General features: G+C 43.0%; 1 protein-coding gene across 2 annotated transcripts in view; it reads right to left on the bottom strand.

Annotated features, from left to right (window-relative positions):
• Positions 1–12,464, bottom strand: part of LOC124113295 (low affinity vacuolar monovalent cation/H(+) antiporter-like) — a 142,324-nt gene extending 129,860 nt beyond the window's left edge. Inside the window, exon 1 of one of the 2 annotated variants that reach the window (XM_046473595.2) lies at positions 12,394–12,464. The gene's annotated coding sequence lies outside the window, so the exon portion shown is untranslated. The remainder of the gene's footprint in view (positions 1–12,393) is intronic. The other variant, XM_048388008.1, reaches the window with a different exon arrangement.
• Positions 12,465–13,241: the final 777 nt, after the last annotated feature.

Here is a 13,241-nt window from a genome sequence, read left to right as displayed (position 1 = left end):
GTACTTCTAGAAGAATCACAGTTTGTATGCCATGCCATGGAAATCTTTTCAAACTTTCCTCTCGCTAATTTATTGCAATAGTTGCATCTTGAATTTGGTATTCATGTGCTCTTCCTGTATGGCTGGCCTCACTGATGTGGATCACCGATCTTTGCCGCGGGGTGGTCGAGTAGCCTAGTGGTTAAAGCTCGTCATGCCGAAGACCCGGGTTCGATTCCCGACATGGGTACAATGTGTCAAGCCCATTTCTGGTGTCCCCCGTCGTGATATTGCTGGAATATTGCTAAAAGCGGCGTAAAACCATACTCACTCACTCACTCATCTTTGCCGCACCTTGAGCATACACTAGTCAGCGATGGGGATGAAGGCTTCATCTCCCTAAATACGTTTTCTAAACTACCTACTTACTAGATCTTCTTAAGCCCCTGATCTGCTGTAGACTGCTATTTAAGATGATGTGAGTGGACTTTACAGTGTGAAACAGCAACCAAAACATGTTCAGATTTGAGTAAAGATTTTGACTTTGTTGACACACAGGAAAGAAGTGATTTCCCGCCTTGCACATTTGCAGTTGCATTTCCTGCAGAGGATAGGGTTTTCCTCACAACTATCAGACATGTTGGCAGTGAAGAGCACCTCTGTTGATAATTTATAAAATCTGATAGTGTGATTGTCTGCGTAAACAGGAATTTATGGCTATGATGTAATAGAGGTTGGGAAATCAAATAAATACTTCTGAAACAAGAAATAATAGTATGAATAGCGAATGCAGTTCACAACAGGCAAAGTCATTCGCACATGAAGTGAGCTCTATAGGCAGTACATGTGTATATGGTACATGACATGTTTCCTAGGTTTAAAGAGTAATCATGGTAATTACAGATTGCAGGATATAGCCTTCCAAGTTAAAAAACTTTGTTTCCAGTCATGATCACATGGGCCGACATCTTACAGGAAGTTTATCTTAACTAATAACAAACATCAAATTTTCTGATTGGTCAATAACTGAATTCAGGGGGCACGGGTGGCCCAGTCGTCTAAGGCACCGCGATTCACTGTGCAGAGTTGCGTCCCTTGGGCACGCCAGAAACCTATGTTAGTGGGTTTGGATCTCGGTTCTCCCCAATTATGTTTCTAGGTTTGTCAGCACCATACCCATGCTTGTGGGTTTCACCGAAGTGGTAAACGTCTGAGACCTGCATCACTTTGGGCTTTCCTCCAACATTAAGCTGACACGCCGCAATATAACTGTAATACTGTTAAAAGCGGTGTTAAACCCATCTCACTCACTCAAAAACTGAATTCAAGAATATTAAGTTAAAATATCTTGAAGGAATTTCTGACTGACATCAAATTGCATTGAGCCTCGCACATGATTTGATATCAATCATAGATGGTAATCCATCCAGCAATACTGAATGGATGGCATAACTTTAGTGCCACAAAAACTACATGTCACAAAACCCTATGATGTTAGCCAAGCAACAAGAAAGCTGGAGTCATGGTGTGTCGTAAGCTCCTCACACTGGAACAGTGTCCTCACAAGCCAAGTGACCGAATTTTAAAAGTGAAGTTTATAATTTTCAGAATAGAATAACTGAAAATAGCCATTCCACAAGCACCAGTCCAAAACATTTGTTTTGTCACTGTTTTTTATTTATTGTGTCTGTGAGGATTCAATATATCAAGTTGTATATATTGATGGAATTTAACATACACGCTATATTTTGATAAATAACTGTGTCACGCATGGCTCTGTAGCTCATCTGGATATGTAGTCAACAAAGGGGACAGCCAGCCACTAACCAAAAGTTGGTATCAGAACGGACATATAAATCTTTTCTGCATAAATACTGAGGAGTTGAACAAATCGTGATGTTATCCTAAGAAGGAAAAATATATACAAAACTTATGCTCAATCAGTCATGTCAGATTTTGTTAATACATGGCCAAATTTAAGGTCCCAAATATATTTTGATAATTTGTGATCAAATTAAATCTGCATAATCCAGATTTTCTACACTTCAGATTCTAGACTAAAATTAAGTACAAAGGACTAATTCATCATGTAATTGATGCGCCCTATAATCAGGATGAACTTTTCACACATCTCACTTGCATGTCCGGTAGGCTGTTTTCAGCCACAAACAATCCGTTTACAACATAGATTTATGTAAGGAATGGCCTCGCCTTAGCAGTAACATAGCTTTGATGACAGAAAACATATCTATATGTTATTACCATGGAGTTTGTCACTACATATTTGGTACAGTAATTGCTACAATGGCAAATTGGGTCATAAATGGGTTCATATGAGCATGAAGTGAGAATCTGTCTTATTGTCTTATGAAAGAAGAAGCGCTTAACATATCCTTCAGAATTAGGGATTGGTGATCTTAAAGCAACCCATAGATAGTCCACATCTTTCTAAGAAAACCAAACTTAACATTGAGCAGCTTTAAGTAAGTGATGAAAGGGATGGGGTGAACACCAGGATTGTTGATGACTTCAAAACTTGTTTACAAACCATATTCTGTCTGAGAATTTCACTCGTCTGAAACTTCAGCAGTTCTCTAACTACAACAATACACATTTATAAATCAATGATTTATGAAATAAACTGTATTCAATCTTAATTCTTCATATCCTGCGAGAGATGCCAAGGGTCCTAACTTTTCTTTGAATTGATTTCCCCCTCAGCTGGATTGTAGATTCCCCAATACCTGTGTGTAATACACAATCCAAGTTTAATACCCCAATACCTCTGTTGAAAAAATACACAGAAAGTATGTTTCAAGCCACGAAACAAGTTGTTAAAGGGAGGCAATCATATTTATTATTATTGTTGTAAGCAACTTGTTACTGACGCTCAAATGTCAAAACAGGAGCGAATGATCTTGTGAGGGAAATGGCTGATACTGGAAATTTTATTATAAATTACAATTTATATACTTATCCCATCTCACACTTTGCATTTCTCCCTTCTACTTCGATCCTATGTTTCAGAAGCTGGAATCATGTTTCCAGCTTCTGAAAATAAAAATAGCCACTCAAGGCCCCCTGCATCTCCATGGTTATGTCCAAAAGCTAGGTCAATTACGTGCCTCTCGTGCACGCAGTGCCTGCTTGAACTGACCACAGGTGCGCCTCTACCAATTCATTCTCTTTCGCAGAGCTTTATAAGGCTAGAGTATCTAACACTTTGCATTTTATCCTACGGTTGGATGTACATTGTATAGACTACAACCATGAGATATGCACGAGGAAGCTGGGTCTAGACAGTGTAATTTTGAATTTGTTTTAGAATTTTGAAAACTGTCTTGCATCTAAAAGACATGAAATCATGAGCGGGAAAAACACACACGATCAACTTGTGTTAACGATCCTGATATGTTACTCAAACGAAACAGCATGAGATCAGGTATACATGCCGAACGTTATTTCACGTATGTCATCGTACATCTGGAACGACCGCATAGCTGTAAACCGTAAGCAAAATGGCTGACGACTTAAAATCGAACCTGGAAGGGCATCGATTCTTCAAACAAAACACAGCAACTATCTCCCACGGACCATAGAGTACGCTAGGTTTGGTAACTCTTTTAACGCTTCGTCATGGTTATCAAACACATTCGAGTGTATGAAGTGAACCAAAACAAGAAGAGGAACGATCGACAGTATTGTAAATTTTCTAATAAATTGGATATTTATATATACTTATCCTATCTCACACCATACATTTCTTCTTATTCTTCAATCTTGGTGTGGAAATGTCCTAGAACTAAGTTTCCAGCTTCAAAAACACCACTCACCCAAACACATCCCATACATCACTAAATCATCACTGTGATCATGGTTCATGCACCACTAAAATCCCGTGCGACACGACCCCAGCGACCTGATCACCTGACATATCCAGCACCTTCATTCTCAATCTAGAGCGTACAGGCTGGTGTAACTGTGATGCGGGGATGGTTGGGTGGGCATTTAGCGTGTGAGATAGGATAAGTATATAAATATACAATTTATTAGAAAATTTACAAATTTTTAAACTAATTCTATCTCACACAATGTATTTATCCCACGGTTGGATGGTGGGGCGCAGATACCCTAGCCTGTTAGGACCTCAACCGTGAGACGTACACGAGAAAGCTTGACCTTATCAGGAAATTCAAAGGATTTTACAAGGATTAGTGATAAACTTGTGTAAGGGTTTCTTAAAAAACTCTCTTTGTGCTACCAAGAGATAAGAACCATTATAAGAAAGACCGCTTAACCATGAGCCAGGCGACACCTACTCGGTCACGACTTAAACCTCACCCCGGATAGGAGGAGGTGGGTTTTTTCAAACACCCTGTCCCCGGCTTACGTTCTACAAGACAGATCTCACACATACGCTCCCAAGGACTTAAATTGGCATCTCTTTTTTCGCTTCGTCAACCTATCAAACTCACATAGAGATTGAATAAGGTAAGAACAAGAAGAGCAAATGATCGACGATACCCGTTTATCACACAGGTCTTCAATCAACTACTGAGACATCACATGTGCAAAAGACAGAGGTGAGCAGGTAGAAGATTGGGACACCATTTAAAACAATGGCCGCACTGGATGGTGGCTTCTATTGACGTAGACCAAAGTCCCAACAGACAAGCATATATATCCTCCCTCTGGGAGATTGTCTGGGAAACCAGATTAACATAAGCAATAAATGAAAATATTGCAGTATATACAGGAAACCAGACTTGGGACTTGTAGTCCGCTGGGCTTCCTCATCGGCGCTGTGTGGCTGCTGTGACCTTGGACGTCGGCGACTGAGATTGTGTAAAATCGATTCCACTGTTCTTCACAAGAGGTGTTTCCTCAGTGTGTTCTGGTACTAGGATGTTAGTCTGGCTCATTTGACTTGATCCCAAGGAATGGAGATCCTGGAATGGTTGTAATTCGGACTTCTGATAATTTATTAACCATTGTAGTTGAGTTAATAATTTCCAGGTAAAAATTGTAGTCAGAGTAATTGTTGATATCCGGGCTTGAATCCCTTCATCCAGGTAAAATGTATGACGGATTCCTGTGTGACGAACAGCAATTGGTTTAGTCACTCGTGTACATAGCCATGGGTTGAAGCAATTCCAAAGGGTAGTGTACTGCCAGTGACAAGAAGGGTGGCTCTCCTTCCAGTTGTGGAAGTCCAGGCTGTCGCCCGCTGACTGGTGACGGTTGGAATGGGGTAGCGGAGAGGTCGTCCGAAGTGTAATAGCACGACAACATGCACGAAAACCGTAAACAACGCCTTGAACCGACAAACAGTCGCCTTTATAGAACACTTAGCAAAGTAAGTTGAGTTCCAGTTATGACAAGGTGCTACACAGTAGACATCGTTATTAACACCACACACTCTTCGTGGTAATGGTAAACTTTAGTAGTGAAGTCGTGTATTTAAATTTTATAAATAAAAAAAACATGATCACAGTGGTGATTTGGTGATGTATGGGATGTGAGGTGTGTTTTTGAAGCTGGAAACTTTGTTCAAGGACGTTTCCACACCAAGATCGAAGAGTAAGAAGAAATGCATAGTGTGAGATAGGATAAGTTTAAAAATTGCCATAGCAATGGACCTTCAAACCCAAACCCTACTCACAGATACCTGAGGCAGAGGTGAGCGGAAAAAAGGTTTGGGACATCGATCTTTTGCTGTTGTTGTTGTTTTTGTTTTGTTTTTTAATCATATTAATTCATATATTAAGACTAAAAAATCTCTACAGATGAGTTCATCCACTCAATCTGGGAAACCCGAACAATAAAAAAAACATGTGATACCACGTAAATGTTCATTGATTTATTCTGTATATACAATTGGAATCCGCAGGGATTACATAGTATAGCAGTTTATTATCTGCGTGAACTGGGGTGAGACAGTTGTTGTGTCCAAACCAACGGACCGAACTTCTGGAGCCCTTGTACGTCTGTGACTGAAATATCGCGAAGGTAGTGAGACGTGAAAACAGTATCGGACTTCCAAAAGTACCCTTCCATGATGGTTGAAAAGGTGCAGTTACTGTGGAGGGCCATGATAGAAGTAACCGCACGAGTCTCTTGAGGATTGGACGTTGTAGGTGGAGGCAGAATGGCGAAAGTATACGCTCGCAGAATGATGGAGAATTTTCGATGTAGACGCGGTGGACAATGGGGTGAAAAGTCTCTTCCGGGAATGTCTGTGGAGGAGGTCTTCCTGGTCGTTCGATCCAAAAATAGCCGAGAGCGGGGGAATCATAAATAGCGGTTAGTTAGCCGGGAAGTTAGTTCTTTGCCATGAAATTCCAACGAAGCCCCAGGAACACTTCCGGGTCTGTCAAATTGGACCCTAGTGACATCCAAAACATGAATTTCGCTAACCCGTGCAGCAGTGGCCAAAGCCAACAAAAAGTCGGTCTTCAGCGTAACAGTCTCGGAGTCCTTCTCCGTCAGTGGTTCGTAATCACCAGAACCAGGTGTTGAAGAATACCGTTTAGGTCCCACGAAGGAGGCTGAAAACGAGCAGCTGGTCGGCTAATTTGTAGGAACGGATGAGCGATTGTAGTTCCGTAACCGTGGAAACCTTTGCACCGGAAGTGGTAGCGATGACGGAGGTAGGTTGCCAACGTGGATCCCCGGAGTTTCCGAGTCATACGCAGGTGATGTAAATATTCAGCAATCTCTTGAGGCAAAACCGAGGAAGGAGAGGAAATATCACGAGCACGACAAATAAGTCTCAAAAGCTGTCAACTTGTGGTCATAAAGGCTCCTGGTGGATGAAGAGACCACTTGGTTGGTGATGGTCTGTCTGGTTGGGACAGGGAGTTGGATATCCCCGGAATGTGCCGAGCATGGACGTGCATGTTTAGGGAGTTGATGAGACGAATGAACTCAAGAGCAAGTGAGAGTATCGACTTAGTGGATCCCATCCTGTTGATGGACCACACTACCGCCGCGTTGTTGGACAGGATCATGAGGGAGGAGGACCGGAGGAAGTTCGACCAATGTGAAGTTGCGAGAATTGCTGCCTTGAACTCGAGATTGTTGTTGTGAAGGCAACGTTCTACGTCGGACCACCGCCCTGCTACTTGCCAATCTTGAAAATGTTCTCCCCAACTGACGGTTCAAGCGTCAATGAACAGATGGAGGGACGGGACGAATGGCGTCAAGAAGACCCCGTTGCAAACGTTTGACGCGACCAGCCACCATTGAAGATGAGGGTGGAGATTGAGCGGTAGAGAGATCGGCGTTGATAAAAGACACAAGAAAACATTGAAGAGGTCGCAAATGAAGTCGAACAAGTACAGTGAGGAGGCCCAGGAGTTGTTCCCATTGGCGCAATTGAAGCGGCTGTTTGAGTGCTAACGGTACGAGACATTGAATCTTCACCCACCGGTCGTGGAGAACGAACAACAGACCTTATCAAGTGTCGAACAGGGCTCCAATGAATTGGAGACGTTGGGTGGGAATGAGTTCCGACTTTTGTTCGTTGATTAGCCAGCCAAGTTCTCTGAGAAGACGTATTGTGAATGCATGTTGTAGACGGTGGAAGTTGGCATCTTCATGAACTTGAATGCAGTCATGTAGATAACAATCGAAACACAATCCCGCGAAGATGTAGGAACTTCGTGATGGGTCGGGTCAGGTGGGTAAAAAGCCACGGGGCCGAAGAAATTCCAAACAGGAGCACCTACCATTGGTAATGGTGGTCTTGAAAAATGAACCGGAGGAAGTGACGGTGCTCCCAATGGATGGGAACGTGCAGAAAAGCGCCGGGATGAATGAGCGTACGAAGGAGTGCGATCTACGTCATGCAAAATGTGGTGGGGTTGTATGTAGCATTTAAAGTCTTCATGTTGAAAATGAGCCTTAGTTTTAAAGTGTCCTTTTTGGGGATAAGAAAAAAGGGGGAATAAAACCCGGGTGTCGCGGGAAGTGTGCCGAGACATTTGATAGAGGATTTTGCTAGTAACGTACCTACAGTGTCGATCAATGTTGGTAGCTGCCTGGCCGGATACGTTCTCTGATGGGGATGGAGCGTCGTAGGTAGCGGTGCAATCATCGGTAATCGATATCCTTGTTGAAGCAGCTGTGTCAAGAAGGGGTCTGGGGGCATGGTCAAATTGCTTCCTGCCTAACCTCCACCTTAGGTTGAGCGCTTCTGAGAGAGAGTAGAAACGTCACTGTCAATACCAAGGGAGGCGACCGTAGTAGACATGCCATGAGTGCCTGTGTCTTCAAGGATGAAGCGGGGGATATGGAGACGATCCTGTAGTCGACGAAAGGACGCAAAAGCCGTATCTAGGTTAGAGTTAATGTCCAGTAAGACCGGTCTGAAAGGGAGCGTGATCTTGGACCAACTAGCTGACGGAACTGCGAATCCGGAAAACCTATCTGCAGCCGAAGTCGTCCGCTGTAACTGCAATTTATCAGCTATCCAATGCATGAACAATTCAGGGTCTGCTAGGTCAAAACTCCCAACCGAGGAAGGCGTTGACGAGGGATCGTCAAGAACGCCCGACGGGTGTGAACTGTCAGTTGGTTGAGCCTGGATACCAGAATCCCGAAGTAGAGGCCGAACCACCCGATCCTGGAGGGGTTGAGCGGGAGGCAACTGAAACCGGAACAGAGACCATCCTCGGAGTGGCAGGCCCCGCGTCACCAATAATTGACAAGACAACTGGATTCGAACAACACACATGTCTAAGAAATCGATTCCAGCCAGCAACAGTGACTACAGGAAGCACCCCTGGCCTTACGACGAATATCTTCACAAACCGTACGTTGCCGCCTGAGATGTGCAGGGATTGTCGCCAGAAGACCCGCCAGACATCCCATTTTGACAGGAAACCACTGTCAAGCATGTCTACAGTGGTCCAGACAGCGTCTATGCTGGACGGTAATACAGTGGGGACAAGTTCTATTCACTGACGAGTCTCGTTTTCACCTCAGCCACAGCGATGGACGGATTCGAGTGTACCAACGTCGAGGTGAACGTTACGTCAGTCATTGTGTCATGGAAGAAGATCGGTTCTGGGGCTGCAGCGTTATGGTATCAGGTGGGATTACAGCAAGACAAAGGACCCGTTTGATAGTGGTAGAGGTAAATCTCAATAAACAGCGCTACGGCGACGAGATCTACCGAGAACTGTTGTTCTACCGTTTTTGCGTCGTCATGGCCCAGGCATTACCTTTCAACATGACAACGCCCGGCCTCATATTGCTAGACTTGTTCAGGATCTCTTCCACAAAACAACGTGAATGTCATCCTCTGGCCTGCTCGCTCCCCTGATCTATCACCAATCGAGCACATGTGGGATGAGATGGATCGGAGCCTTTGACGTCAACCACGTGTTCCACAGACACTCCAGGAACCTTGAAACATCCATTTTCTGAAGTCAGTATGGCAAATTAAACCATTTGAACAATTACAGGAGTCTTTTATCTGTTGCAAACCGAAATTGTTTCAGATTTGGCAAAAAACATAACTTTGCATTAAATCTTATTCAATGTCACAGGAACTTTTGTTGTTCAGTATATAAAAATCATAGCACATAGCATCATATGCCTATCTGGCTTGTAGGAATCCATAGCCAAGCTATCAGACTATAGCATGCTTTGAAGACTTCATAGCTGATCAGATATATTCACAAGAATCAGATTCATGCCATTTTCATTACATTTCAACGATAGGCCTAATACTAGTATTCAGAGGCCTAATTTTATAAATACGTGATTTTAATCTCAATAAAATCCTTCTCCATCTTTAAGAACAAATTAAAACATAAATTTGACCATCTGTTGACTCTCAGAGCTGATGTCCAATGCTCTTCTGCCTCTTATGTATCATTATGCACACTGGCATTACAGAGGGTCAACTGTGTGGGGTAGGGTGAGGGTGTGTCTGGCGGGCCTTATGCAGAAGATGATTTGTCTGGCAATGGGTATTTTGTAATAAGTAGAGAGTAATAGTTCATTTTATGTTGGTTCCATGTGATACCTCCAATGTTTAAGCCTTATGCAGAGGAAGATTTGTCTGGTGTGGCCCATTCTGTACTCTGTGATATGAACCTGTTCATTTAAACTTACCTTAATGTGGTACAATCGATATCTATTCCAGCCCAATTTTACCCGTGTATACCTAAAGGGTCAACTTTTTGTGGGTGTCTGGCGGGCCTTATGCAGAGAATGATTTGTCTGGCAATGGCTATTGTGCAATAAGTAGAGTGCAATTGTTCATTTTAAGTTGGTTTTATGTGGTACCTCCAATGTTTAACCCAGCCCAAATTTTGGGACCCTCTCTGGGGGGGGTATGGCGGACCTTAAGCAGAGGAACATTTGTCAGGTATGGGCCGTTTTGTTAAGTAACATGTACCTGTTCACCTAAACTTAATTTCATCTGGTACTTTGAATGTATACTCTAGTCAAATTTTACCAGAGTGTCCACTGAGTGCATTAAGGGTCAACATTTGGGGGTGTCTGGCGGGCCTTATTCAGCAGACGATTTGTCTGGCAATGGGTATTTTATACTTAGTAGAGTGTAATAGTTCATTTTATGTTGATTTCATGTGGTACCTCCAATGTTCATCTTCCCAGGACAAGGGACTTAACCGACTTTAAAAGTCCAGTTTCCACCCTTGCCGAACTTGGCTGGAATTACTGGGCTTGATCGTTGCGCCACCAGTGGCTATTACCAATTATGTCCCTTCTAAGCCTCTCCTATGGACCAATCAGATTTCACCATTCGTATCACTTGCGTTTGCTTCACACAAAATGGTGGCGCCCAGTCAGGACGATCTGATCGATTATCAAGATCTATATTGTGATAAAACGGGTCTTATATCGCGAAATGCATCAAATCACGTGAGCACCTTGATTAAAAAACATGAAAGGATTTGGAAAATATCTGCTGACAACGAATTGGCGATGCACATGCTTTGCAAACCCTGCAATCGATCGAAATCTGCACGACAGTTTACGAACCGGATTTTGATTTTGGTGCGCGATTTTGATTGGACTATGCATATACTCGTTAGTCCAGACAAAACGTTACTCCATAATACCAGCCTAGTTCGGCAAGAGTGTAAACTGGACTTTTATAGTCAGTTAACTCCTTTAACTGCCAGGATAAAAAACACAACTGAAGAAAGTCAATGTCTCAACATTGTGCCAATTTCACATACAGATCAGCATTTTGACAATTAATAGCGGCCACAACACTGTTTTTGAAGCCAAATAGATGCTATTAGTACCCAAGTGGATCATGACATATTACATTGTGCTATAAATAGCCACACAATGGCCGACAGGGGGTTGCATCACACGATGGATTGGAACAGCACTGATCGCACACAAACTTTCAAAGAGTTTATCTGAGATGTGGTTCAGAGTAAAGATAAAAGACGAAGAGGGATGTTATGATGTGCCTATATTGTGGACTATTTGGTATCAGCGAAACGCACGTGCATGAATACAGGCGCAGGGGTCAGTCCCAGCATAGCTGCTGGCGACATCATGGGGATAACTGATTATCTTGTTGAATAGAGTTTGAATTCTTGAACATTGTGTTGTCCATAATATAACAGTGCTCTCTGATAATGATGTGCAACAATTCTGTCACGATACATCCAAACGCAGGTTTTCAAACTGCTTGTGCACATCGTGCCCACAACTACAGGCCTCTGACTGTTCATCATGAAATTGACCCGTGAAGATCCGGGGTAGCATAGATCTTCAGCAACCCATGCTTGCCGTAAAAGGTGACTATGCTTGTCGTAAAAGGCGACTAACGGGATTGGGTGGTCAGGCTCGCTGACTTGGTTGATGCATGTCATCGATCCCAATTGCGCGGATCGATGTTCATGATATCAATCACTGGATTGTCTGGTCCAGACTCGATTATTTACAGACCGCTGTCATATAGCTGGAATATTGCCGAGTGCGGCGTTAAACAACAAACCAATCAATCAATCATCATGAAATTTAGGTCCTTTAAAGGTTACCCAATCATTGTACATACCAATATAATTTCAATTATAAGTATTCATTTTCGAAATTAGGAACTTGTCAATATGATTGACCTACGTCTACTTGATTGTTGGAGGCAATTTAAAATGTTTTATTTTGTGGTAAACGTTCTCTCGACCTTGTCACCTGAACTTTATCATTTATGAATAGCGGGGTAAACTGTCCTAAAACAACCGCAGTTATCGCTGAAGCTGTACCCAGATGGGTCATGAGCTGACTAGACTATATCATGAATCAAAATTCCACTCGTTTCGTAACAACTGGTACATCTACAACTTGATGCATCTGAACAGAGCAAGCTGTCGCACCCGTACTCAATGCCACAACAATAAGCACTTCAAATAAACTTACTGACACTGCATTGGCATAACTGCTCTCTTGTTGATGTCGGTAACAGTGCATGTGATACTCGGTCATGTGATATTTAGGGGGAAGTAACTCTATCCTGACTAACTGTCTGCTTCTGTAAATATACTATACTTTTGGATATCCAATGGAGCGGGTTCGAAGCGCGCTTTTCTCAGAACTGTGTGGGCTACACATTCTGGGCCCTATTATATGTCGGATATATACAGTACTAGTGGAAAAACATTCCTGTGAACCATAAAATTGAATCATGTATCACAATCACATGTACAAACACTTCGTTTGGAGTATCAAAGGGGCGCTGCCACCCAGCTGAGCGTGACAAGACACTGGGCTACACAGTCTATTTAGGACAGCGGAAATAACCCTTGCTGGTTAAAGATGAGTTGCAGCAGACTTGCTGTTCCGTCTCCGGTCGCGCATACGGGGCGGTCGGGTAGCCAAGTGGTTAAAGCTTTAGCTCGTCACGCCGAAGACCCGGGTTCGATTCCCGACATGGGTACAACGTGTGAAGCCCATTTCTGGTGTCTCCCACCGTGATGTTGCTGGAATGTTGCTAAAAGCGGCGTTATACCATACTCACTCACTATAGTCCAATTAAAAAAAAGTATCCACGCAGTGAAAGCATTTTCGGATTTCGGATTGCGTGGATAATAAGATGAGTAAGATTGATTTGGATCCCGTTTGTGTGTTCCTATAGCTTGATAGTTAATCACGCAACGTAATGTCATGTCAGTAGATTATGATATTTAAAAAGTTGATGTACTTGAAGCCGTAAATGAAACCCCTATTTGCCATTGCACGTGGATATTGTATACCATCGACTGTCGGAT

This window comes from Haliotis rufescens, unplaced genomic scaffold (assembly GCF_023055435.1).
Source record: "Haliotis rufescens isolate VD_foot unplaced genomic scaffold, xgHalRufe1.0.p SCAF_7, whole genome shotgun sequence".
Taxonomy (NCBI): domain Eukaryota; kingdom Metazoa; phylum Mollusca; class Gastropoda; order Lepetellida; family Haliotidae; genus Haliotis; species Haliotis rufescens.
This window is presented reverse-complemented; position numbering and strand designations above follow the sequence as displayed.